Here is a 20,394-nt window from a genome sequence, read left to right as displayed (position 1 = left end):
CTGAAGATTCACTTCTCCATATCAGCCACAGTTTTAACATCAACAAACACTAGGTTTTGCATGTCACCTAAATTCTTAACACTTCATGCAAAACTGCAGCCCCAGTTCTCAAGATTCTACCACATTTATGCTGCTTTTTATCCTCCACAGTATTTATTTTGAACAAAATTATTATGTTATCATTTAGTATATATCCTTTATTTCTTTATGCACTAAGACATGAAGTAGTTATTTTCACCTTCTTCTTCCCAGTTCCAAAAGTGTAAGCAAGACATATTTGACATAAATTAATATTTTTATGAGATGAGATATTGCCAATGTTTTATCTCCATAAGTAAATAATTTTATATTGTCTCAATGTCTTAAATTAAATTAGATAATTCTACCAACATATCACCACAGTAAGAAATATAATAAAGTCAACAATAATATTTGGAAAAGTTTATAAATATCCAAATATTCAAAACTAAATTTATTGCTACATACCAGGACTCCCATGCAAACCATCCATAGGTGAAATAAAAATTGTATGAGAAAAGATTGAAAAACTATTCATCAATATGCCTTTTTACAAAAGAAGGTGCAGACAGATGTGGTGAAATATATATTATTGAGTATTATATTTTTCATGAATAAATAACTATTGTCTCATGCAGAGATAATAACTAAAGCCATTCTAATAATGTTTTTACGTTTAAAAAACCCCACATCCTATAAAATTTATTACTGCTACAAAGTATCTGCAAAAGGCCCTCATTTTCCTCCATTTCTTCTTTCTCTGCAAGCCCTCTGACAAAACGGTCCATTTGTCTTGTGGCAAACCATGGATTTACAAGAAGGAATGGGTATTTTTTTGAGATCAATCCCAACTTGCTTTTCACAGAAATCACACTTAAACCTCCAATCTTCCCTGGGATCTGTAGAGGGATTTCAGCTGTGACACTCCGTCAAAGTTGATGTCTGTTCTGGAACCATCGAGTCCCCACTTGCAATGGCAGAGGTGACCTAACAGCACACTCTGTTGAGCATCTGGGAGGATGGTGCCAATGCTGTCCTCTGTAGAATGACTGATACCTGTTCTTCTGAGTTCAGAAACTAGAACAGCAGGAAGGGAGCCTAGATGCCTTCACAGTGGATGTTGGGAATCTCTAGCAGAGTTCGGTTAGCATTCTATGTACAGTATAAGTCCAAGTTATATTGCAAGCACTTGACCACAGGAGCTCAGAGAGCTGCCCTTTCAAAGGAGTCTCAGAAGACCTAGGCTTGACTTTGGTGTCATTTCTGCTATTGTAATTGCTAAGTGTTTCTATCATTAATTTTGTCTTAGTTATTATGTATACATATTTGTATATACATATATATGTATATATGCATTTTGATTAAGAAAATTGGGTGCATTTAGCAATTACTTAATAGAAATTTACTCATTAAAGAAATGGTAGACCACTCAAACATCTAGTCTTTGAACTAGTCTATATGGAATATTCCTTCTGTAGTGTATAATAAAATATATTTCAAACAACTATGATATCAAACATCTTATGATATATGTCCAAGAACAGGCTGTACATAGCAATATAGTCATCTATTTTTTTTGTAATTCTGGGTTCAGTAATTTAAAAGCTTTGCAGTCTTAGGAAATTACTTAACCCCTCTGAGTCAGCTTTTTCTATAATAAAAAGATGAAATTGTCAAAATGGAGCCTCCATACCAAGGAATGTGGGCATTAGTTATTTTGACCCTATTACAACTATAGTAAATAACATCTTTTGAATGGTTTATGAAGACTGCTATATTGCATTTTCATGTATACATTCAAAACACGAATGAATGTAAGTGTGTACATCTGTAAGTGCACATTTTCAAGCATAAAACATGAGTATGCTTAAAATGCATTATTTTCTATTATGATAGGACTTACAATATATGAGAGCCATTTAAAATATGCCAGTAAAAATCTGTTTTATGAGCACCCTCATAGAAGCTGGGGAGGGAGATAGAATAGGGAGTGTGCAGAGGCAAAACCAGGAAAGGGGATACCATTTGAAATGTAAATACATAAAATCTCCAATAAAAAACAAAATATTGAAATTTTAAAACAAATTACATTTTTATAATTAGAAATAAATGTGCTCATTCCTTAGTTCACAAATCATTAAGAATTTTTCAGATGCCTGTTTGTGTTTGTTTCACCTAATCTATCCTGAAAGACCATAGAATTGCTTTCTAGCAATGGGTTTAAAGAGAAAAAAATGCCTCCTAAAACATATCCCTGGTAAATACTCACCTTGAAAATTAGTCATTTAGAATTCCTTTCACTAAGTCGAACTTAAATTCTCACCCTCAATCCCAGAAAGCCTTGCCCACACCTATGCGCTCCTGTTTACACTGATTTCCAAAGAAGCAATCCTGAGAAATCACGCATGCCCAACAGAGTTTGAACTCTAGTTAGGAAATCAGAGCCATGCTGGTGCACTTAAGCCTTCTGACTGAAGCTAGCCGTCCTGGCGATGGCACTGGCCACCCTTCTGTAATTGCCTCAATGCTGGTTGCTTTCCTGTGTTTGTCTTTCAACAGAAGGGAATATAATGCAATAGCTTGAAAAATGAAAGACCTTCTCATTTACACATGAAAAACCATCTTATGTGGTAGCTCCACAGGACTGTCTGCAGAGCTCTGTGTATACACTGCATTTAAGGGCTTAGATCTCCCTGCACCTGCTGTGTCACTACAGACCCCTAACAGTTTGAAGCCTGTTAGAGCAGGAGACTTTTCAGGCCCTGTCTACAGGATGCCAATACAGCTGGTCAGTTCAATTCATTTGATGAGGAGAGGAACAACAAAAAAAATAGTCATTCCACTTGGGGAAAAAATTCATCAAGCCATTTCTTTAGTGGTGTGGGGATGACAAACAAACTGGTTTACCTTTATTTTTCCATTTTGCCACCTGTTCTGTGGGGGTTGTATAGTCTCAGCCTCAGGCTCATTGGTTTTTTGTTTTGTTTTGGTTTGGTTTTGGTTTTGGTTTTAATCACACTAAATGCAGCATTGAATCAAGTTTCCAGTCTGAAAGCTGCCATCTGCTCAACCTCAGCGAAGAGATTTAGAAGATGCTACCAGTCTCAACCCACAGAGCCCTTGGGCAGCTTTTCCCAATGAAAGATGCAGTACTGGAGTTGCTCTTTTTCTGTGACTGCCCTTAAGACAAAGTATTTTGCGCATTACTATATAGAGAGATTTATGTCACTGACAGCTGTTTATACTGGGAATGTAGTGTTACTGAGCTGATAAAAAGACAGTAACCATTATCCAGTTAATAGAGTTATTAACTAGAGTTAAATTGGTTCGATGAACTGGCAGCAACAGGGAGTAACTCTCAGAAACTTTTTGACCACCCACAAGCTGCCAAGGACAGCTAAGTGGTCTACAGAAATGCAGAATTTATAAAAACAGCATATCACCCATTTGCATATCTTTTGTGTTGGTCTGTCTATGACCTCTTAAGAGTTTATACCTATTTTGGAAGGCTTCTTCTCTGCAGTCCCATAACTGGTAGCAGGCCTTTGGAACAGGGAAGCTATCCTTGGATGCTAATATGTAGTAAAACTGTGATGTTATTTAGTCAAAAGGGTACACATATATCATTATCAATGCTTCATAAGTAGATCATATTGCATAATGCTATTCAATATTTGTGTGTATTATGTATCTAAATTTTTATGAGTCATAGATCTCATAAGAACCAACATTCATTTCTATTTTGTATTTAGTATAACAATTCTTACAAATGTCTTTATATGTGTTACTGTTATATTTTCATAAAAGAATAAATCAACTGGACTTATAAATTATTATATGAATTCTCAGTGTATCTAGAGTTTCCTTGGATTGCTAATGAGATACTTGTACAGACTCTGAAATGAACATGCTAAGACTATCCAGGAAGGTGGTCTGCTCTTAAAGTTACAGGGTTAGAGCAATAAGACTTCCAAAGATCAATAAATGTCCAAATCCCCTTCAATTGTATAAGATTCAAAGAGACAATATACTGCAGAATATCCCAATCCTAAGACACAATTGATAAAACTGTGAGTTGCCTCAAATTTCAGTCTTCTGCTTTTATTTGAAAGATGCCAGGTTATAGAAGTATAAAAATTTGTGTACACTTCAATGCCAAGAAATCTGGGCTTGAGGAAGAGGTAAGAAAAAGAAGGAACACAGAGAAACTTCAAGCATTTCTAGGACCCACTGGTGTACAAGACAAGCAACAGAAAGAAAGAAGAGAAAGGGCCTTAACTAGCAATTGGAGAGATTTAACAGAGACATAAAGAAGAGATTCTTTAGCAGTGGGGAACTGTAAAGTGTTAGAATGGGTCACAGAGGGAAGAATAAATTTTCTCCTTAAAAGCAGACTTTAATTTGTCTAGAACATTTCTGTACAATCCCGCCAGCTCTAAGAGGCAGAATTCTCAGTGTCTTGCTGCATAATTAACAATTCATACTAGCAAAGCTAGCAAATAACTCAGCACTATAAACACCAAACATTCATTAAATGTGAGGAATGTTTAAATAGGCAGTCTAAAGACCAAAACTCTGCTTTCCATGAACATTCCCTACCTCAAACACAGGGCTGAAAGTGGTCACATTCTAGAGTAAAGGTTTGCTTCGTAGCACCTCCAGAAAAGAAGAAACATGGTATCTGTCAAAGATAATTTACCAAATCAATTTTCTGTGTGGTAAAATATGTTTTAAAATTTTGGTATCTAAGAAGTTTGGTGTTAAACACAAAGAAGATATGATAAGTTTGTAGAAAAAAGCAACAAATACTTAAATACTTGAATCAAAACTGTATAGGATCAGGTTGGATTCCTACCTGTTGACTCCAATTATCAATACAGAAGGGATTGAGAGTCCTGAACTCTGGTTTCTCTAATTTGTAATTTGTCTAGGTGCTATTTATCATTAATTCCTTTCAAACACTTTGTAGAACTACAAAATGATCTGCAATGTTTAATTTCAGAGGCCTGTTACCCAGGGAAATGAGTGGTTGTTTTGTTTTGTTTTCTCACTGTGCTCTTTATCAAAGTCCCTATTTTTATGCTGGGATGCTCCTCTGAGGGGCTTCTCCTCTTTTAAATTGGGTCTCTATGCTTCTGGGCCTGATAATTCTGTTTTTACTCATCCACTTTGTTTTAGTGATAAAGAGTAGCCTTATCAGCTAGGGCCCGTAGGAAGAAATTCTCATGATCATTTAGGCTTATGAACGTCTTCAGTCTGTCAGATTATTTGTAAGTGTGTTTGCAAGTAAGACATATGTTAATTCAAGTTTTGAAGACCATCTGAGTTTCATTTCCACTACTAAACAAAGTGTCTATTTAATGCTGACACATATGCTTTGGGTCTAACTCATTTTTTCTCTCTAAAAGCATATAGCCTTTCTCAGAATTGTTTCCATTGGAAGAGGGCCTTTCCTCAGATTCTTTGTTAAGTGGCTGAATGACTCATTCATTTTAAAATCTTGCAACTCCTACATCACAGATATATTCCCTGGTACTTTGATACTGCCATTTCCAGAACCATTCTTCTTATATCCATAATAAAACGTTTATGGTTGGATACTAGATTACATGTCTTTACCGTTTGGTTTTACATTCTGGGAGAATACATCAACTTTTCCTTAATTACCTATATGTCTTTAATCATTACATTTATAATTCAACATAAATTTTACTCTTGTGAATAATTCTTTGATGGATAGCCTGATCCCTCTCGATTTCATTAGCACATTTTTTTCTTATCTTTCTGGGGACACAAGTTATATATAATGTTGGGATGTTCTCCTCTGTCTACTGCATGGATTATGTTGTACCTGGGTTTTTCATTGTTGCTGTATTTTTTATATCATATTGCCATTTATGCAGATTACTAGTGGCATGTGTTCTCTCACATTAAGGAGAAACTAACAAACTAATCTAAAACCTTGTGTATTGGAAGAAGCCAAGAATTCACTGGCTATTCTGTAAGTAAATGGACTATGAAACCATATTTTCATCAGGAGTCACACAACTGTCTCATAACATCCATCTGTCGTGTAGGAATCAGGAGTAGAAGTGGGCTATTCTCACCCTCAAATATGCAACATTCATCAAAGCTTTGTGCTTTAAAGGAGCTTGTCTTCTAATTTTCTTGATATCCCTGATCCAAATGTCCCTGCCAGATCAGTTCCCTAACAAAATAAGTTTAATTACCTCATGACCACGATAGAAATGCGGCTTTGATATAAGAATGAGGAAGCACCTGCAAGTGTATCTGTTTCTTTTTAAAAAAACAATCTATTATCCTCATTTTTTTCTCACTAAAGTTTCCCTTTCACAGAAAGCAGTCCTTCAAATCTATAAAAGTCTGAGAGACTTCCCATGACTCAGTAGGGACAGTGTGAACACGTCATTGTGATTTTCTTCTCCATAGGCACCTATGTTCCTTCCACTTCTACTCTGCCGACTCAATCACGCCACAGATTGTATTATTTCTTATTTGCAATTGTTTTCATTTGTCTTTGGGCTCCTTTATCTCTCACCTATTCCCTTTCATTTTTATTGAGGCTCAGGTGAAATGCACATGCATGAATGCACAAAACTTACGCAAATACTTCCACTTTCTGTTTGTTTAACTCTTTGCAATCAAGAAAGACTACAGCCCTCTCGAGAGTTGGGCGGTCCCTGTTTTTGTCCCTTGCAGCAGCTCACTCTCTCTCTTTTCCAGCTCTCTCCTGAAGTCATGGTTGTCAGCCTCTTCAGGGGCATCCTGTGTGGTTTGTCTATACTTTATCTTTGTATGAGAGAGAGAAGGTCTCTGCTCAAATACTGCTTGGAGAGCTGGCTCAAATCCCCTTCTCCTTTTCCTCTCCCACCTCTTGCAGGTTCAAAAGTTGGCCTGGCTGCTGTTGTCATCTTTTAGTCTTTCTGGCGGAGGTCCGACGCAGCACCTTCCGAAGCTCACTCATGAACCAATGCGACCCTTAGCTCCCAGAAATCTCGGCTCAGGGGGGCGCCAGGCCCAAGACCGGAAACAAAATGCAGCGCTTACAGTCTTTACAAGGGGGAATGGGGGGACTCCACTTAGACCAGATTCCTGCTGCCAACCTTGATGTTGATAATCCTCTCACAGAAGAGGAAGATGAGGATTTTGAAGAGGAGAACGATGATGAATGATGATGATACTGCAGCTCTTCTCGCAGAGCTAGAAAAGATCAAGAAGGAAAGAGCTGAAGAGCAGGCCAGGAAGGAACAAGAAGAAAAAGCAGAGGAAGAGAGAATTCACATGGAAAACATTCTGAGTGGAAACCCTCTCCTAAATCTCACTGGCCCATCCCAGCCTCAGGCCAACTTCAAGGTTAAAAGATGGGACAATGATGTTTTTTTTTTTTAGAACTGTGCAAAAGGTATAGATGGCCAGAAGAAAGACAAACGATTTGTAAACGATACACTGCGATCTGAATTTCACAAAATGTTCATGGAGAAATATGTAAAGTAGTATAGTTTTATGTGCTTAATTAAAAACTAAAGTGTTAAGGATCAATTTGACTTTTTTTACTTTCTGTTCTTTCCCAGTGTTAACTTTCTCAGTCTCTTTCCCTTAGTGTGGTACTTTATTGGATAATGGATTTAGAAATGGATCTAACCAGGCCTTAGTTTCTTTTTAATATGGGGAAAGGGGAATCTGCTTGTAATAAATATTTTTAACCTTAAAAAAAAAAAGACTACAGGCAAAGACATTGAAATGCCAAGTTCTCAATCTCAGAGTTAAGAGAAAGTTCTATATAAATAAAACCAAGAGTAACACTTATAGACAGAGAAGCTATGGAAATAATTACTGTTGTCCTACTTAGAAGAAGCAGGAGCAAATAGCAAAAAAAAAAAAAAAAAAAAAAAAAAAAAAAAAAAAAACTTGAACAACAAGAATGTTAACTACCCAGATGCAGGTGAGTCCCAGCAAGGAGAAAACAAGGATAACAATTCAAGAAAAGCCAAGGAGACAACCCGGAATTCATTAGCATTTGCAATGTATTCTTCAGTTCAGGTTCAAGGACAAGGGAAAATCTAGTTACTGAGGCAGCATATGATCCAAATAAAGAAAATTATGAAAATAATAAAGAGATCACAAGGAAAAAATGTTTCCAGGAAAACCTGTGAAAAGGCTAGGTACTCTAGGAGGGAAGCAAAATTAAAGGCAATATTAATAAAATTAAAACCAATAAATTTTAACTATGTAAAGGTTAAATATACTTGATTTTTGAAAAATTACAAGAGATATCTTCATTCTCAAATAAAAAAGAGCTAGCAGGAGATTTGACAATATGCAATGTTCTACAACTGGAAGATATCCAGGTGTTAACTTAAATGATATTGTCTCTACTTGAACATTATAAAGAATGCTCAACTTCAAAACCTACAACAGCAAACATAGTCCGAAGAAATGGACTATATAAAACATATTATATTTCCTCTCAGAGATAATTCACACCACGTTTCATAATCAGAATTATCTTATGAAAAGTTTTGTTATACAGTATGTAAAACTTACTAATTTGCTCTCCACATAACTAATATTTTAACTGCATATTATGTTATAGGCATGAATATTCCAAACATTAACAAGAACAACAACTAAATCAATGTGTGATTTGAGAGAGAAAGGCATAAAATTTAGGTTTTCTATTAAGTCTGATGTTGTCTTAAAATAAATAAAAAATTGGAAATATAGTTTGTAAATAGGCACTAGATATGGCTATAAATTTCCTCATAGTACCTACAGGTTGGAGGATTCAGAGACATCTTCTGCTAGAAATTCTTTGCAAATATTTTCAAAATGCAAATTTAAAAATTCCTTTGCATTTGAAGAGCCTATGATTTGAGAAGCTGTGTATGGCATAGCTTAAACAATAGAAAACTGAAAAATAAACTGTCAGAGAAGAGCAACTGCAGATGATGAAACATTTTATGTTATAAGCAAGAAGATCTGGACTTCAGAATGGAAAATTTGGGAATTGCAAATACATGGACTAACTTTGTAATGCAAACATTATCTCACATACACACACCCAATCAAATCACTAAGCACTTACCCAGTGAAATAAAGAATTAAGCACAACTAATTATGTCACAGCATACTTCCTGGTACTCTGGCTTTTTCAACATTTCTGCCCTCTCTACTATCTTATTCCCTGAGCCATATATGCAGGAGCTTAGATATCAGTGTATCTATTAGCACTGGGAACTCATGATTCTTTGATTTATGCATTGTGTCTAGTTGTGTTTTTCTGCAATTGTCTCCATTTGCTGTAAAGACAAGCCTATTTGATAAAGGGTGATAGCTATAAAAAATGTGGATATAGGAATAAGATTATAATGTAGTTATGGATTGTGACAGACAATTAAAGTCTCCATAAATGATGCCCTTCTAGAATCATGACCTCTGTAGTCACAGGTAGCTGGCTAGGTTTCTAATACCAGCAGTAATTTCTTTCCTATTGAGTAGCATAGTAACCTGTAAGTCCAATTAGAGATATTGGTCATCACCAACAGATGAATGCCTTTTTGTTAAACATTCATAGATAAATATCCTTCTGGACATATATGTGATTAATAGGTATCACAGCTTGTGTAGAACTATCTGTTTCTTTCTTCCATTGGCAGTTTGCACAAGACTTTCTGGAACTCTGAAACTATGAAAACTAAACCACAGGAAGGATCCACTCACGTTAGACACAGCTTGACTCATCAGAACCCTGTGTCCTAAATGTGCATTACCTTATACTTCCAAGGACCAATCAAAGGCAAGAACAATAGCTTCTATTGTTTATGGAGGCTCTTAGATTACCTAACTAAACATGGGAAAGGAAATTTCCCATGAGTGGCATTTGCACTTTTTCAGGTTTTTTTGTGGTGTGTCAGCATAAATACCTGAGTATCACATATGTGCCTGCTGCTTTTAGAGGCTAGAAGATAGTATGGCATGGAACTGGAGTTACAGATGGTTGTAAGCTACCATATATGTACTGGGTGCTAGAAATTAGCCCCAGGTTCTTAAAAGAACACCCAGTGCTGTTACTACTGACTCATTTCCCCAGCACTTTGGTTGTTTTCTGGATGTCATTTCTTTAGAAGTTATTAATTAATGTGGTCCCACATTAGACCCACAAATTAGACTTGTCATTGCTTGGTTGTGCTCTAGAACTAAGATTGGTAAGTCTCTACTACTGAAGAAATCACATACTTGTATCATAGAACACAGAAAAATCATTCTGATACTCTACAAGAATATTTCAAAACTAGTGGATATCATTTATATTACTAGAAGGTACATATTAACAGACAAGAAAGTTATCAACCATCTTAACTATGTGTGAGTCCTTTGAGATGTAATAACTAGCAGTCTAGCAAAGATATGCATACTCATACAATAATGACATGAGTGTTATATAACTATTTTCTGATTGTTCTCAAGACTTGAACTACAAGATGGAAACCATGCCTGTCTCTATTATCAGAATAAAGATAATATTTTCTTATGACTAATGTCCAGCAAAATGAACATAGAATGAAATGGACCTTAATGACTTATTGTTATATTCATAGATAGTGTATGTTTCAACATTCATCAGAGTAACATCTTTTTGCAGGAGATGATATTTAACATAGTGGCTCACAACTACTCAATATGCAGTGAGTTAAGAGACTGTAGCATCATTATCTACATATGGACTATGCATGTGGACTCAGAGTAGTTTTGTGGTATAAGCAATATAATATCATTTTCTTACTGTCTAAAAATATGTGTCATATAACTTAAATGATTGACTCTTTATAGAAAATATATAGTAGATTGTTTTTTTTTTCCGTTTCCTCTCTCCTCTTTCTTTCTTTTTTTTGACACTTTTTATTAGATACTTTATTTATATTTCAAATATTATCCCCTTTCCTGTTTTACCCTCTGAAAATCCCCTATACCCTCCCCTGCTCACCAAACCCACCCACTCCTGCTTCCTGGCCCTGGCATTCCCCTACACTGGGGCATAGAACTGTCACAGGACCAATGACCTCTCCTGTCATTGATGACTGACTAGGCTACCCTCTGCAGCTGGAACCATGATAAACCATGTTAGCTAAAAAGACCTCTACCATCCACTATGTACTATGGTAATGTCGTAGTAGTAACCCACATAAGCTAGTGTGGTGGTAACTTGGTGATGACAGGAAAATCAGAATAATATAAACCTCTACACATAAAAATATCAACAAATGATATGAAATGTAGAGGAAAATGAACCTTCTGAACTCAAAATATTAAAAATTAACATTAAATTCGAAAAGTGGACTTGCCAACGAATAAATATTTAACATATATGTTTGTTGAGACACAAACAATATTTAAAGAGTGACAATAATATTTTAAGATATACTTGAAAATCTTTAGAGTGCATATTAACCAAATCTAGCTATCACCAGTTTCTCAGAATACTCTTAATAACTTCACACAGAGTGACACATATCTCACATTTGCAAATAGTATGCCACATTTCCACTCATTTTATTGTTTTCAGAAGCAAAAATGCTTGTTTAATAATCAGCTTGCAGTTAATTTGTACAGTGGACAGATATCTCCACTTACACTGGAGCTTCATTTTAGACAAAATTCAAAAAAAGTAAATAAAATTTAAAGATATTTAGTTTTTATTAATTAACTAAAGTGAGGTAACCTTAGAGACTTGGGAAAGGTTGAGAAAAGTCACTGTGGGAATCAATTACTATTTTAGACCCATAAATGTTTAAGTGCTTGGTAATAGAAATACCACATTTACAGATGGATATGAGTCTATACTTCAGGGAAAGACTTTCAGCTAGAAATATGTAGCTAAAAGCCATTAGTACATAAACAGTATTTGAATATATGTGCTATATCTACTTAAATTATAAAATCTTTTCCCAACAAATTAAAATGTCATATCCTCACCATCATAAAAATGTATTATATTATGTTAATTCATTTATTGAAATAACAGACAAAGAATTACAAACAAACTATGCATAATGGCTACTGACATTATTAAGAAGAGGCAGTCAAGTACAACCTTTGTGTTACTAGAGAAAGAAGAAAGTGGAGGAAGAATAGCAGGCTGGAGAGCATTTTCCCTGATTCAGTAAAATCGAACAGAATCTCTGATATATTACACACACACACACACACACAAAATCTTTAAAATCTAGATTAAAAGCTTTTTCAGGAAGTATGCTGTAAGTGAAAAATGCAATGTAAAAAAAAAGGGGGGGGAGCAGTTGAACACTTAAAGAATATGAAAACTACAGCCAGAAAAAGGTTTATTGCAAAGTTCTAAGTTTTAAAGGAAAAAACTTGGGCCATTGTAACCAATGCAATTCTTTTTTTTTTTGTTTTAAGGAGATGGCTTCATGACACAAACTATATTGATTATCATGTTTAAGAAAGAAATGGGCAAGACTTCAGAAATTGAAAGCTCTTAACACTATTGAATTCAGACCATAAAATCTTTGTGGGGATTTTATTGCAAAGACAAATGGTTATATCCACCTGAGTGATTTGTGGAATCCAAATCTATGCAATAAAAGGAAATTGCTGACTGCTTGATTCCTTCTGTAGAATTAGTAGACCACATAAACACATAAAAATGGGTTCAGCTGCTCAATCCACATTAGAAATAGTGTTTTAATGTGAGACAACATTCTATACATTCAGTGAAAATGAACATATAGATGAAGGTATTGTAAAGTTGAAGATACATGAAATAATAAATAGCAATAAAATTTGTAATAAAAAAGTGAATTGATGAGACAAGAAATAAGTGGCATTCCTGTAATAAATACAATTTTTTATAAATACAATTTTTAAAGAATATAGGTGTCTCCTTTACATACTAATAGTAAACAGAAATAGATATAATTTTTTCAAACATGAACAAGCCTTAAAATGTGTAATGCCATTGATAAAGATATCCAACACATGTCCCTATTTTCTTTGTACTAAGTAAAGTGTTGAAATCCCTCTATCACTCTTGTTAAGTGAGATCCAGTTTTCTTTAATATCAAATGAATCCATAGAAAAAATATATCTATCCAAGACAGATCACAAGAATAAAAAAATAATTGATGGTCTCTTTCTACGCAAGGGTCCTCTTTCCAGTCATAGAGGACATACCTTACCATTTAATTCTAATTCAGAAATCCATATGTTACATGATGTAACCTCGAATTTAGGTTCCAGGGTGAGATACCACCAGGGTTTGAGAAAATTAAACCAAGAGAAGAAAGCTATGGCAAGAATAATACATTCCAACTGAACTCTATTTATTCTCAAAGAGAACAATAGGTTATTAAATATCTAACTATATTACTTATTTTATTAGCAACCAAGAACACATGATGAACAAGGTAGCTGTCATTTCTACCTAAATTCTAAAACACCAAAGTTAGCATGCTAAGATGATACTGATGAGTCCAGCTTGAAGGGTACTGTACTAATTTGTGTATGATGTGGGTAAGGTATAAATAAAGACATGAATGCTGCAAAGATTTTGTTAGTCAAAGAATCTGATCCAATGAAGGGATAAGCTGAAGTCATTGAATATCATAAAGCAGATTTATTTTGTAGCTCCTGGGAGAAAAAGAGTACCAGTGGCAAAGGGATTATCAAAAGACAGTTCTGACTTGAAGGGGAATACATTTTATATGCTGCATATCATTTGTGGTTCTATCTAAGTGAAGATGTCTAGGGCATAATTTTGAAAGCTGAGTCAAGGAGCAAGTGTCAACCAGAGTTGACAGTTATGCAATTGAGAAGAGAGAAAGAACAAAAGAAGGAAAGAAGGTAACCTGTGAACAAGTCATAGGTACAGAAAGAGATGAGGAAAGGGCAGGAAATTAAGAGCAATTTAGCCATGTGCAAGGCAAGAGAATAACTACAGCAAGATGTATAAAATGATTATAGTCAGTGGTTTTGAAGCCTAAGGTAAGGATCTCATGTAAATGTAAAAATGTTTCAGAATGCATGTCATTAGGATGTATGCTAGCACGGGGGTAAGTGTTATAACACTTTATCCCAAATCCCCTGAAGCTGGGGTAAGAACTTTGTCTGCATGGCCATAACTCTCGTGACATTACAATAAACTAGAATGACATTTCTGAATTAAGAAAAGGAAGTAAGCACTTATGGTTAGCCCACCAACATTCTTTGAATTCTATCAACAGTTCAGAATAGAATGTAATGTGAAGAGATGAGCAGTGATGGATGGCGGCAGAACAAAAGGGAGGTAAAAGCTGACTCTGCTTAGTTGCAAGTTGTGAACGCTGAAGAACAAAGCTCTGAACCACTTTCCATCTCTAGACTGAACATGCTTGCATTTTTCAATGAATTTTAACATAATGTTTCAATTTTGAAAAGAGACAAAAATATCCTTTCTATTTTGCATTTTCTACTTTGGATTTTTGTCAAAATGTGCCTTTTAATCAGGTGAGTGGACAAATGTGAATTTTAAAACAGTATAGCCATTTACACTAAATTCCCATTTCTTACAGCATAATTATTGTACATGTCAACTACCCAGTTGTAGCTAAAGTGTTCTAAATTGCTAAGATTATGGCACAAATTTTCTTGTTTGGGATTAAATAAATAAATTTGTCTTTTCCTTGTCTTCTGCATTTAGATATATTTTTCTCTCATTTCTCATTGCACCTTTGTCTTATGGTAAACAATGATAAAAATTATATAGCTAATGTTAGCAGTGCGGTATGTAGCAAAATGTTTTAGAAAAGCTCTTAGTGTCCTAACTTGTTGGAAACATTAATTTTGCAGATAACAGGAAATCTCAAAGATGATCAAAACTCTGTCTGTCTTGATGTTACCTCACCATGCTCTTTTGGCTCTGTTCAGTGAATACAGCCCACAGCTGAGAACTGAAACATGGCTTATGTTCAGCAGGGTGTAGCTAGTAATACAAATGTACTGCTTATGAGGGGATCAGTTCAAGCTCGTGGAAAACTCATGGATTGGCCCAATGAACTTGAGACCTCAGCAGATTCCATTTCCTGCTTTGGCTTGATTGAAGAATAGCATAATCACCTTTGACGAGTATGGAAAGTGATACCAGACACAAGGTAGAAAGCAAAGCAAGGCACATTCAGTTTAGTTCCAGTCTAACTTACTAACTTATACAAAATTAACTGTGCTGTTAAGCACATACAAACTACAGATATCTCTGTAGTGCAAAGGTCCTGTAAGAAGTACACTTGAGATTATTAGGCATACTAATGCTGGTTTTATACAGTTTTAATACTACTAAATAACTACCCACTTCAAAACAGCTTAAAAGATTTATTCTATTTGCATTTGATGTTTATAACCAGTTACTATGACAAACTCCTCATGCACTTTCTTTTTAAAACAAGAAAGTGAGGTCTGTTCTTCATATTCTTCAATCAGATGTGTATACACCCTTTCAATCACAACCGCATCCCCTCCCATACTTCCTTCCTTTGCATCAGAATGCATGTACATCAACACCTGGTGCTGACAGAATCAGACACTTGATAAACACCACTGAGCCTGAAATAAAACGCAGGTGATACCTGCTCCTGTATGACCCCTTACATCTGGGATCTATCATTTCCCAGCTGTCAGTTACTGACTAAAGGAACAGAAATAATAACGTGTAAATGGTGTCTTCTCAGACTTAATTAATTCACAGTGGCAAGTAAAAATTGTGTGGTTAAAAGATCATTTTCCATTTATATAGAACTTTGCTTTTCGGTCACATTAGTGTTACCAAAACACAAACAAATGGGCTATGTATAATAAATGCAATTTTGATTCTGCAGGATATTAAACTGCCAGGGATATTCAATCTATTCTATAAATTATAACATGGTATGCGGTGCTTATAATATGAGGTTTCTTTTTAATGACAAATATAAGAGAAAAAAGCCTTGAAATACCTTGTTCCACATTAGGGGTTTCTATGTATGTTAAATTGCACAGAGCTCCCAGAAGCTTTAGAAGGTTAACCTTACAATCTTGGTTTATAAATGAGAAGAATTAGCTTCGAGAATATGAAATATCTTGTTAAAAACAATATGTTGACAGGTAATATTGTCAATATTGACACAAGTTTTCTGGTTCCCCCAACATACACATACTTTGTCATTATTCATAAAGAAAATAATTTTCTCTCTGTAGTACTCATGTATGTGGAGAAAAGATAGGAGAAGGAAATAGGTAGAAATAGAGAAAAGAAACATGAAAAGGAATTGTGACCTTGAACAACAAAATATTCATTTTCTATTTTCTGCACTATTTAAGTACAAACTAATCTCACTGGTGTCATGGGCAAAATTTAGTCTAGATGATTACAAAAATGTTTCTGAGGGGAATGAGTGGGACAGCTGCTTTAATTCTAAACTATTTCCTGCTATTTCTATTTGGTGGCAGATATTAGAAAAGTTAAGTATACAGCAGTCACTGACTTCAAATTAAGTGGTAATGAATGCAGATTTCCATGAAGATTCCACGCGTTAGTAATTACCGTTTTATTGCTATTCGAAATGGTGAAATAAACTCAGTCTCTACTGTCCCATACATGTAATTGATGAGTTAATTTGTCTTCAGCTCTCTTGCTGTTCTAATATTTCTCCATCGATGCCATGAAAATTAATAGGATGCAAAATGTATAAAATTATACCCACATTAAAGAAAAAGCACAGTACAGTACTGGGGAGGCATAGTTATTTCTTCTGTGGATAGTACAGGGTCACCATCTTTTTTCCCCTTTCCCAGTGACATTTTCAAATTTGACATTCTGTGACATTTTCAGTTTAATATTGCTAATACCCTGGCTGCAGAATTAAAAGTACACCCCAAGGAAGGGTTGAATGCAGATGCATCAAAGAATCTTTTGTGTGTCTTCTCTAACAACTGTTTGTATGTAAACAATATATACATTAAGCAACAAAAAAAACACTTTCTATCCATTTCTGCACATATTGGGGAGTCAATTATAGGATCACAGGTATGACCGACAATTAGAAGATTGAAATAGCAAGGACCCAGGTGAGATTGTACCAGAGTGCTTTCTTGGCACCATGTGATCAGTGTGGACCAGTAGGGTGAATGGTGCCTCACATACAGCAGGTGATGATCTTCTCCCAGCTAAAGCTAACTGAACACAAGTCTCCACAGTTATAATGAAGGAGCCCTGGGAATCTCCACACAATGTATGCCTAACTGATGAACAAGCCACAATGTTAATTGAATGTTGATGCTCGCTGACATTTATACAGGGCTCTGTCCGATGAATAAAAGGTTAGATTCATTTTTAAAATATACTTAAAAAGCTCTGTCTGACTATGGCTTAGCGATACCTGTGGAACCCCTCTTGCATTGAAGATGCCACTTCTGATGTCCTCCAAGCCAGACAGCAATACTTCCCTTATTCCCTCTATAAGCAGTAAAGGTTTTCACCAAAAAGATAACATCCTTACCAGATTCAGTTATCAATATCAAATAAAAAAAAATCCAGGCAGGGCTGAATTGTTAATTCATTCTGTTTATATATTTTTCATTGAAGAATTCCCTCACATTTATTTGATTCTTCCCATTTTCCATAAACATTAAACCATAGTTAGAAGAACTGAGCTTCTCCTCAAAGAAAGACACTTATATAAGTAATAGTTGTGTTTGAAATGTAACCCAAGAATGCCAGCTGACCCCAAAAAGAGAAATGCAGATATCTACCTTATCAAGCGAAATGTAAGACAATGTCTAGTAATGAGAAATCATTCCTAATCTAAATTGATGTTTTACAGCATTGTCTTTGTCTTGCTTCAGTGTTCTCCTTTAGCGTCATGCTATACCCTTGTGCAATAACATCCTCTCAGACAAAGTAAACATATACCAAATGCAAAGCACTGTGCTCCAAAACATGGAAAGATCAAAATGTTACACAAAGACTTTGGTTTTGCAGAGACACAGGCTTCTATGCAATTCATTCTGTTGAGATTTCAGATTACGAAAGTCATACAAACAAAGCAGTGACCTTTCAGCTTATAAGATGCTGTGCTCTATTGGTCATAATGTTGCAGCCTTGATTTACAGAGAGAGGCTGTAAGGGTGAAGAGCAGAATATGTGGCAGCTTGCCAGTGTTGGGAAGCTTCCCCTTTGCCTCACTAATACTGTTTTACTAGTGATGTCAGGCAGGACTCACACAGATCTTGTTCCCTGATGAATATTTCTGTTTTGTTTTGTGCTATTATATTTAATGGTTATAGTATGTATTTTCCAAAACCAAAATGCTTGAGTAGCTCCTACTTTTATACATTGATTTTACTAAATATTCAAATACAAATGACAGCTCATTTATTTTCCCACCAACATTGGACTTTTTTTTTTTTAATTTAATTTTTCACTTAGTCACTTTACATCCTGCTACTGCACACCCTCCAAGTCACTCTCTCCAGCAATCATTCCACCATACCCCCTCCCTTTCTTATCTTAGCTCTTGGGGGATCCCCTGAATACCCCCCAAAAAAGTCTGGAACTTCAAGTCTCTGTGACACTAACTGTACACTTCCTCTCTCACTAAGTCCAGACAAGGCAACCCAGCTAGAACATATTCCACTTACAGTCAACAGCTTTTGGGACAGCCCCTTCTCCAGTTCAAGTCCCACATGAAAATCAAACTGAAAATCTGCTGCTACATATGAGCAGGGAGGCATAGGTCCATCCCATACATATTCTTTGGTTGATGTTTCAGACTCTGAATACACCAAAGGTCCAGGTTAGTTGACTCTGTTGGTCTTCCTCTGTAGTTTATATCCCCTTCCAGGCCCTGTAATCCTTCCTCCTATTCTTTCATAAGAGTCGCCAAGCTCCATCCACTGTTGGGCTCTGGGCGACTACATCTGTCTGAGTCAGCTGCTAAGTGGAGCCTCTCAGAGGACAACCATGCTCCTCTCTGCAAGCATAGGAGAATATCATCAAAGATGTCAGTGATTGGTGCTTGCCCATGGGATGGGTCTCAACTTGGGTGGGTTATTGGTTGGCCACTTCCTCAGTGTCAGCTTCTTCTCCATACCTGCATTACTTGTAATCAGGATTAATTTTGGTTTGAATGTTTTGTGGGTGGGTTGATGTCTCTTTCGTTCCACTGTGGTTTTTACCTGGCTGCAGAAGGTCGCCTTTTCCACTTCCATATTCCCAATGATCAGAGTGATAGCTAAGGTTACCCCCAGTGATTCTTGGGAGCACCCTTTATCTCCTGGAGATGCCTCCCACCTCCTTATCCCCATCAGCTGCAAATTTCCATTCAGTTTCATAGCCATCTAGTCATTTCTCCAGTCCTTATCCACACCTGATCCTGAACCCCCCAATACCCTCCCCATGCCCCTCCTTCCAAGTTCTCTCCCTCCATCTGCCTCTTATGACTATTTTCTTACCCTTTCTATGTGAAATTCAATAATCTTCCCTTGGACCTTCCTTCTTGTTCAGCCTATTTGGGTCAGTGAACTGTAGCATGGTACCTGTATTTTATGACTAATATCCACTTATATGTGAGTACATACCTTGTATGTCCTTTTGGGACTTGGTTACCTTACTCGGGATGATATTCTCAAGTTCCATCCATTTTGGCTCAAAATTTCATGATATCTTGTTTTTATAGTATTCTATTTTGTAGATGTCCAAAATTTTCTTTATACATTCTTTAGTTGAGGGACATCTAGGATGTTTCTAGTTTCTGGCTACTACAAATAAAGATGCTGTGAACATATTTGAACAAGTGTCCCTGTGGGATGTTACAGCATCTTTTGGGTATATGTCCAGGAGTTGTATAGCTGGGTCTTGAGGTGGAAGTATACTCAATTTTCTGAGAAATAGCCAATTGGATTTCCAAAGTGGTTATAAATTTTGCACTGCCATCAATGAAATGCGCTTCATGTTCCACATCCTCACCAGCATGACCTATCTCATGAGTTTTATTTCTTACCTATTGTGATGAGTATAAGATGAAACTTCAGAGGTGTTCTGATTTGCATTTTCCTGATGATTAAGGAAATTTGAACATTTCTGTAAGTGCTTCTCAGCCATGGAGATTCCTTTGTTGAGAATCTCTGTTTACCTGTGTAACCCATTTTTTTTTAACTTTTTTAAAGTTTATTTGCTTCCACAAAGTAAGGTTATATGAGAATTAGGCTCCTTAGATAAGATTGCATGAAACAAGAAACATTTATTTGTAAAATTCACTGTATGTGCAGAAAAACAACAAAATAAAGATATAAGTTCCTTTTGAAGTAGGATCTGATAATTTTTTTTAA

The sequence above is a fragment of the Mus caroli genome, chromosome 4 (genome assembly GCF_900094665.2).
Source record: "Mus caroli chromosome 4, CAROLI_EIJ_v1.1, whole genome shotgun sequence".
Lineage (NCBI taxonomy): Eukaryota > Metazoa > Chordata > Mammalia > Rodentia > Muridae > Mus > Mus caroli.
The sequence above is the reverse complement of the archived record's forward strand: the minus strand, read 5'-3'. Positions refer to the sequence as shown.